The sequence below is a fragment of the Mirounga angustirostris genome, unplaced genomic scaffold, assembly GCF_029215605.1.
Source record: "Mirounga angustirostris isolate CCGP_5_RB_7025 unplaced genomic scaffold, mMirAng1.0.hap1 SCAF_7, whole genome shotgun sequence".
In the NCBI taxonomy this organism is placed as follows: domain Eukaryota; kingdom Metazoa; phylum Chordata; class Mammalia; order Carnivora; family Phocidae; genus Mirounga; species Mirounga angustirostris.
In genome coordinates this window covers 31984110-31991621 of record NW_026991715.1, presented here as the reverse complement: position 1 = coordinate 31991621, position 7512 = coordinate 31984110, and the positions used below count along the sequence as shown (strand labels likewise).

At 41.2% G+C, this 7512-nt stretch overlaps 1 pseudogene; it reads right to left on the bottom strand.

The window, feature by feature from the left end:
* Positions 1 to 3133: 3133 nt before the first annotated feature.
* Positions 3134 to 4240, bottom strand: LOC123856803 (glyceraldehyde-3-phosphate dehydrogenase-like; annotated as a pseudogene).
* Positions 4241 to 7512: the final 3272 nt, after the last annotated feature.

Below are 7512 nucleotides of genomic sequence, written 5' to 3'. Positions count from 1 at the left end.
CAAATATGATTCTTGCCCTCAACCTTGTAAAAGTTGTGAAACCTATACAACCAACACACCGTCTGATAGAATATTATGAATACCTCAAGCTAAATGTAAAGTGTTAAAGGAAACCAAGAAGATAACCCTTTCAGCTGCAGTGGTTGAGAAAGCTTCATGGGAGAGGGGATGCTGAAACCAAGTGTTGAAGGATGTACATGTTAAGAGTGAAGGTAAGGGAGTTGGGGGAGGGATATTAATAGGTGGAGGGAATAATTTGAACACACCATCAGAAGGAAGAATATTTGGCATATATTTGGGGAACTGTAAGTAGTTCATGGGAGTGGAGGAAAGTTATGAGAAGATGAGTAGTGGGAAATAAAGAGAAGAAATGAATTGGAAGTTGTGAACAAGTTTGTACCCCCTGATAAAGACTATTAGAAAGATCCATCCAACATTGGTTTTCTGCATGTCTATCCATGTTCCTTTCCCATTTCTGCCTCACTCCAAATAAAAGAATAGACAAGTAATTTCCTCATGCAGCAAGAACTGAGTACCTGCTCTGTCCCAGATACTTTGCTAGGAGTATAAGCTCTAAAGATAAACTAGACATAGTCCTTGTCCTCAAGTAGGCCACAGACTGGGAGGGAAGACCAACTCTTAGTTAGAAAAGGGATACATATAAAGTGCCCATTTTATTTGAAATGGGGCCACCTTGAAAAAGAATGATCTTGGCTGCAATGAGCTGATCGCCTGAGCTCTGTTTTTAGCCCTTGGGAGCAACCTCAGGATGTGTGGCATACCAGAAGAGCAGCTGCATACTATATTCTGAATATGATGAAAGTGGCGCCTCCGTTTTTCCAGACCCACAGCGGTGACTCTCCCTGGGAAGGAGAGCCAAGCTCTTTCTCTCCTGGCTTGTGCCATTGGGCACATTGTTCTATAGAATTTTAGAGGGAAAGTTTCAGAAAGAAGATATGGAGAAGGAAGGGATAAGAAAGTAAAATATAGAGTAATTTAAAAAAGTGTACAGAATTCAACCATTAGTATCTTTTAGATGCAGCAAGATAATAATAATAATAATAATAATAATAATAATAATAATAATAATAATGATAATAGATGATAATTACTGAGTGCTTATTTTGTACCAGGCACTATGATGAGGGCTTTAACATACATTACCTAACTTAACCCACATAGTAGCCCTAAAAATTTGCTACCACTTTCATTGTCTTTTATAGGTAAGGAAACTGAAGCTTAAAAAGGTTCAGTAACTTTCCCCTATCACATAGGTCATAAGTGGATATAATGGAAAGTATATTGGGATGGGTTTTATATGTCATATTTTATAGAGAGAGCTGAAGCCTAGAGAGAAGTGAGTAGTCCATAGGCACAGAGTAGAGTGGTGTCAGAGTCAAATTTAAAATCCATACCTCAATTTTATAACTCCTGAATAATTTTTAAATTCTTTTATAGTAGAAAATTTCAAATGTATGTATCAGTCAGCTTCTATGATTACCATATGTGACCTGTCTTATTAAACATCATATTATTTCATCTATAAATATGCCAGAATGTTTCTCTAAGAGAGAAAATAATAAAAAAAAATCAGAATACCATTACCACAAATTAATAATGATTCTTTAATACCATCAACTAGCTTGTCTGGTTTGAATATGAATTTCCAGTTGTTTCATAAGTGTCCTAATTTTTTCTCAGAGTTTATTTGCTTGAATCAGGATCCACATGAGGTCCACACATTACACTGATAAGTTAAGTCTCTTATAACCTATAGCTTTCTTTCCACCTTTTAAGTTTTCTTAGAATTTAAATTGCTGAAAAAAAACTGGTGGTTTGTTCTACAGAGTTTCCTGCAATTTTGATTTTGTTGATTGTATCATTGTGGTGTAGTTTAAGATATTCCTCTGTCAAAAAAAAAAAAAGATATTCCTCTGTCTTCTGTATATCCTATAAATTGGTAGTTATTTCTAGAGGCTTGATCAGATTCAAATTTGATACATACTTTTTTTGCAAAACTACTTCATAAATGATGTGTCATCAGGAGGCACATGATTTCTGATTATCTAATTTATTGTGATATTAGGAGTCATTGATGCTTAATGCATTAATTTATTTAGGGTTGCAAGGCCTTCCGATTCCAGCCATGACAGAGTATCAGGAAGAGAATTTACTTCTCACCTTAAATGACCAAAAAAACCCAAGAAGATATATAAAACAATATTTTAGACATTGGACAACAGGTATCACATGATTGTGATCTCTAAAGGAAAGGAAATGACATAATGTCTGGCTTCTAATGAAAAATTACAGGACATGCCAAGAAACAGGATGATACATTCATAACATGGATAAAATTCCATTAGTAGAAACAGAATTCCAGAGATTAGAGCATAGAATTAGTAGACAAAGATATTAAAACCGCTATTATAAATATGCTTCACTTGTTAAAGAGGTGGAAGAAAAGGTGAGCATAACAAAAAGAAAAAAATGGAAGCTATAAAACAAAGACCCAAATTTAGGAAATAAAAGTATTTGAGATGAGAAGTATGTTGGATGGGATTAATAGATTAGACACAGTAGAAAAACAGATTAGCTACTTGAAGGCATAACAATAGAAACTATCCAAAATAAAGCACAGAAAAAAAAGACTGAAAAAAGGCAAAGCAAAACAATGAATAGAGCATTAGTAAGCTGTGGGACGATATCATGTAATTGGAGCTGGAGAAGGTCAGTGACACCAGAAAAATATTTGAAGGAATAAAGGTACCTTAAAAGGATCTGGAGACTTCTTTTTCTGTTGTGGTGAAAGATAAAATTGCTTCTCAGCAGATAAAGAATGGTTTCATCACCAGCAGGGAAAGCTCTAATCTAGATCGACCCTTTTAGAGTACATGATGACCTTCTACATGAGAGGTTGTATTGCCTTCCTTTTAGGACCTTAATGGAAAAATTGTGATGTTTCTCTTTTATCTTCCTCTTTTTTTCCATCCTTCGATCTCTCTCACCCACTCTTTTTTTTTTTTTTTTTTTGGTCTGGGTGCCGTATATTTTATTGATGATACATGACAAGTTAGGGCTCCTCAGGCCACTCCCCTTCTTCAGGGTGTCTGGGATGGAAACTGGGTAGAGGTTGGGAGGTTCTCAGTGTGTTAGGGGATAAATTGGAGCAAGAACTCTCCAGCAGCTGAGGGCCTCTCTCTTCCTCTTATTCTCGCTGAGGCTGGTGGTCCAGGGGCTCTTAATCCTTGGAGACCATGTGGACCATAAGGTCCACCGCCTGGTTGCTGTAGTCAAATTCATTGTCATACCAGGAAATGAACTTGACAGAGTAGTCATTGAGAGTAATGCCAGCTCCAGCATCAAAGGTGGAAGAGTGGGTGTCACTGTTAAAGTTGCAGGAGACAACCTGGTCCTCAGTGTAGCCCAGGATGCCCTTGAGGGGGCCCTCCAATCCTTGCTTCACCACCGTCTTGATGTCATCATATTTGGCAGCTTCATCCAGGTGGCAGGTCAGATCCACTACTGACATGGTGAGGGTGGGACATTGAACGCCATGCCAGTGAGCTTCTCATTCAGTTGAGAGATGACCTTTGCCCCAGCCTTGGCAGCACCAGTAGAAGCAGGAATGATGTTCTGGGCAGCCCCTCAGACATCATACCACAGCTTCCCAGAGGGATCATCCCCGGTCTTCTGGGTGACATTGATAGCTTGGACTGTGGTCATGAGTTCCTCCATGATGCCAGAGTTGTCATAGATGGGGAGCCAGAGGGGGCCAAGAAGTTGGTGGTGCAAGAGGCATTGCTGATCATCTTGAGGGAATTGTCATACTTCTCATGGTTTACACCCTTCACTGACATGGGGGCATCAGCAGAAGGGGCAGAGATGATAACCCTCTTAGCCCCACCCTTCAAGTGAGCCCAGCCTTCTCCATGATGGTGAAGACCCCAGTGGACTCCACAACATACTCAGAACCAGCATCACCCCATTTGATGTTGGTGGGATCTCGATTCTGGAAGATGGAGATGGGCTTCCCATTGATGACAAGTTTCCTGTTCTCAGCCTTGACTGTGCCATTGAATTTCCTGTGGGTGGAATCATACCGGAACATGTAGACCATGTAGTTTATGACAATGAATGGGTCATTGATGGTGACAGTACCCACTTTGCCAGAATTAAAACTAGCCCTGGTGACCAGGTGCCCAATATAGTTAAATCCCCTTACTCCAGCCTCCACCATTGTGTCTTAGGGATGTGGTTGGCTCTACACCAGAAGATGTAGATGTCTTTGAATGGGGAGGAGCAGAGAGCCTCTCTTATCTACTCTTTTTTAAAAAAAATATTTGACAGAGAGAGAGAGAGAGAGAACAAGCAAGGGGAGCAGCAGAAGGAGAGGGAGAAGCAGGCTCTCCACTGTGCAGGGAGCCCGATGAAGGGCTTGATCCCAGAACCCTGGGATCATGACCTGAACCGAAGGCAGACACTTAACCGACTGAGCCACCCAGGTGCCCTGTCTCTCTTATCTGCTCTTAAAGTGATTCCTTTCACTTCCCCACTGAATGCTCCCAAAATGTCCCTGGCTACTCAAGGAAGTCCTGCACCCATTTCCTGAGCTGTCACCTGGGTTCCAGGATCCTTTCATTTATCCACACATCCACCCCCAGCCTCCTGTAATGAAGTTTTGACCCACTTTGGTCCAGTCAGTTCATATTAGAGGTTAATCCTTGATAATCAATCCTCATGGGTTCCAGTAATTTCATGTACAACATTAATAAGTTAGTATTCACATTCAGAAAGCCATCCAAAGATATACTTTAATTGCTATTTATTGATTTAAGGTTTAGCTCAAATACAATTTTTTATTTAATAGTAATTTCATATACTGAGTCATATACTATTGTTAGGTGCTAAGGCAGAATGAGTAAGGCCTAGCTTCTGTCCTCTGGAGTCTCTCAGAACTGAAAGACAGACTTACAAACAAATACAAATTGATATCACATAAATACAGTAAAGGAGATGTGAACAAAAGTTCTGAGCACTCACGGGGAGACGGCTAGCATAACCTGCGGCACTCAAGTGAAGAGACTTGTGATGGCTCTAAAGGAGAAATTGGGGTAAAACAGTTTGAGAAGGTGAAGGGAATGTCTGTCTGGCAAAGGAAACATGATCAAAGGCATAGAGATAAGAATATCAGTGGCTGTTTATTAAGTCTTTACTATGTGTTGGGCACAAAGCCAGGTTCTTTGCATACATTTATATCACTTGACTCTCACAACCCCCCCTTTTTTTTTTAAAAAAAGATTCATCTATTAGGGAGGTGGGGGAGAGGCAGATGGAGATAATCTTTAAACGGACTCCCCAGTGAGTGTGGAGCGGGCTTGATCCCAGGACCCATGAGATCATGACCTGAGCTGAAACCAAGAGTCAGACAATTAACTGACTGAGCCACCCACGTGCCCCTCAAACACTTAATATTTACATCTCACATGCAGTTATAATGATTTTCTTTCCTTATTTCCCTCTTTTCACCGCTAGGCAACAAAGTCTTAAAGGGTTTGTCACAGTGTCCTTTTCATTTAGTGAATGTGCTCTACTCAGTGAATGAATAAATGAGTGAAACTAAAGGAATATCTATGGTGGTGCGAAGTTCAGGCACTGGGCTTTGCAGTTCTATATCAAAGAAGTTATGGTTGCCTTGGAGAAATTGGAAAGTCTCAGATTAATTTGAGGCCATACCTATATGCCAGTTGATGAATCCTACAACCCCAACTTTGCCGTTCAGGTTTCAGTGAGCATGACACCATTATGGGACGAGCCAATTTGGCTTCCCTCTGAAACTTACAAGAAAATTTGAACTGAGCCACGAATATTATGAGCTCTAACACAGGAACAGAACAGCACTCCCAGTAGTTCTTGTGGATTTCTGGGTGTTGTGGCTTCCTTGACTGGGATCCATTTGGTGTTCAGCTTTTAGCTATAAATAAGTCTTGAGCCGCCATGGCTGGTCTGGGCTGGGAAGCTGAGGAAGGCAGAGCAGCTGGAGAGGCCTAGAGATGTTAGCCAAGAATGTGCTAACTAGGAAGGAAGGCAGGAATCCAGGCTTATTTGGATGCCTTTTTCTATAGACATGCAGCCTAATTATGGTCTTTGGCCAGTTTTGTCTGTGGAAGAAATTGAGCTTTCCTCTTTGTAAACCTCCCTCTCTCAAATTCCTAGTCCTAGAGAGAGCATACCTAAACCTGTTTCATCGCCACCCTGCACAATGGAGTCAACAAATCGCCTGATTCAGAGTCAGGAGGCGTGGGTGCAAATTCTGACTACCTGTTAGTAACTGTGTGACTTTAGGCAAGTGATGTAGTTTCTTCTTTCTTAAAATGGAGCTTTACCTCCTTCCCGCTATTCCACATAGTTGTTGGGAGAATGAAATGAGATAATAGGGTTGAAAGTGTTTCCATGAGTTATCAAGCCCTGTGTAATTGTAAGGGAGGAGGAGGATGTGGTCTCCTGAGGGGCATTTAGACTGGGGGACCCAGATTAAGTAGACCCTTCTTTCTAAACTGCCCAGTGTGCCACAAGGTGGCAGCAGGATCCTGTCTTTGCTCCTGTCTTTAGCATAGGGGGAAAAAATAGGAAAGGGATTTGGATGCTGCTTAGCTCTGCTCTGCAAAGGTGAACAGGATTTATTCCTTTGCCACTGCCTGCATTTCTCACTCCACCGAACCCTTCAACTCCCCATTAAATAATTTCTCAAAGGACTCACATTCTTAAATCTGAGTCTCAGGGCACTTCCCCTACTGTGGGAGTTAATCCAGCCCTGGCAGGTCTTGGTTAATGGTTGCAAATCTATTCTGAGCTTTGGGCTTTCATACAACTCTTGCCCTCCTGGGATTTCACTGCTATAAACTCCAAGTTCACGTTTGTTTTCTTCCTTGAATCAGAGCTCTAGTGGTCCTGGAAAACCAGCTAATCCAACTTCTCATCACAGGAGAGGAAACTGAGGCACAGGGAAGGGAAATAATTTGTTCATGATGAAACAGTTAGTTCATTCAAGAGTTAGGACTTTAATCCAGCTTTCTTCCTGTGGGTTCCGTCCCTTTGCAAATGTGAATATTTTCAAGGTGTTTTGGGAGGCTTGAAACAGCTTTGTTTCTCCCACTGGTGAGAATTTTGGGGGCTTTCTGAGGCAGAGGGAAACATGAGACTCTCTAACATCCACTCCAGAAATCTTCTGAAGCAGCTTTGCCAGAAGAACCTCATTAGGAATCGCCAAGTATCCGAAAGGTAGGCATTAGAAACTGAGGGATGCATGCTAGGACTGCAGCAGATAATGTGTCAGGAGAGGGAAAGAATCCGCTTAAAGGACACATTTCATTATATGGGCTTTTGCATGAGGGTTGTCTTCCCAATTATATTCTTCTCAGAGGCAATGTTCAAATGAGGCCATTCTTCGTTTAGCATGGCTGAAGGCAAAAGAAGGCGGGAATGAGGGAAGCCAACCTTAAACATTTGCTA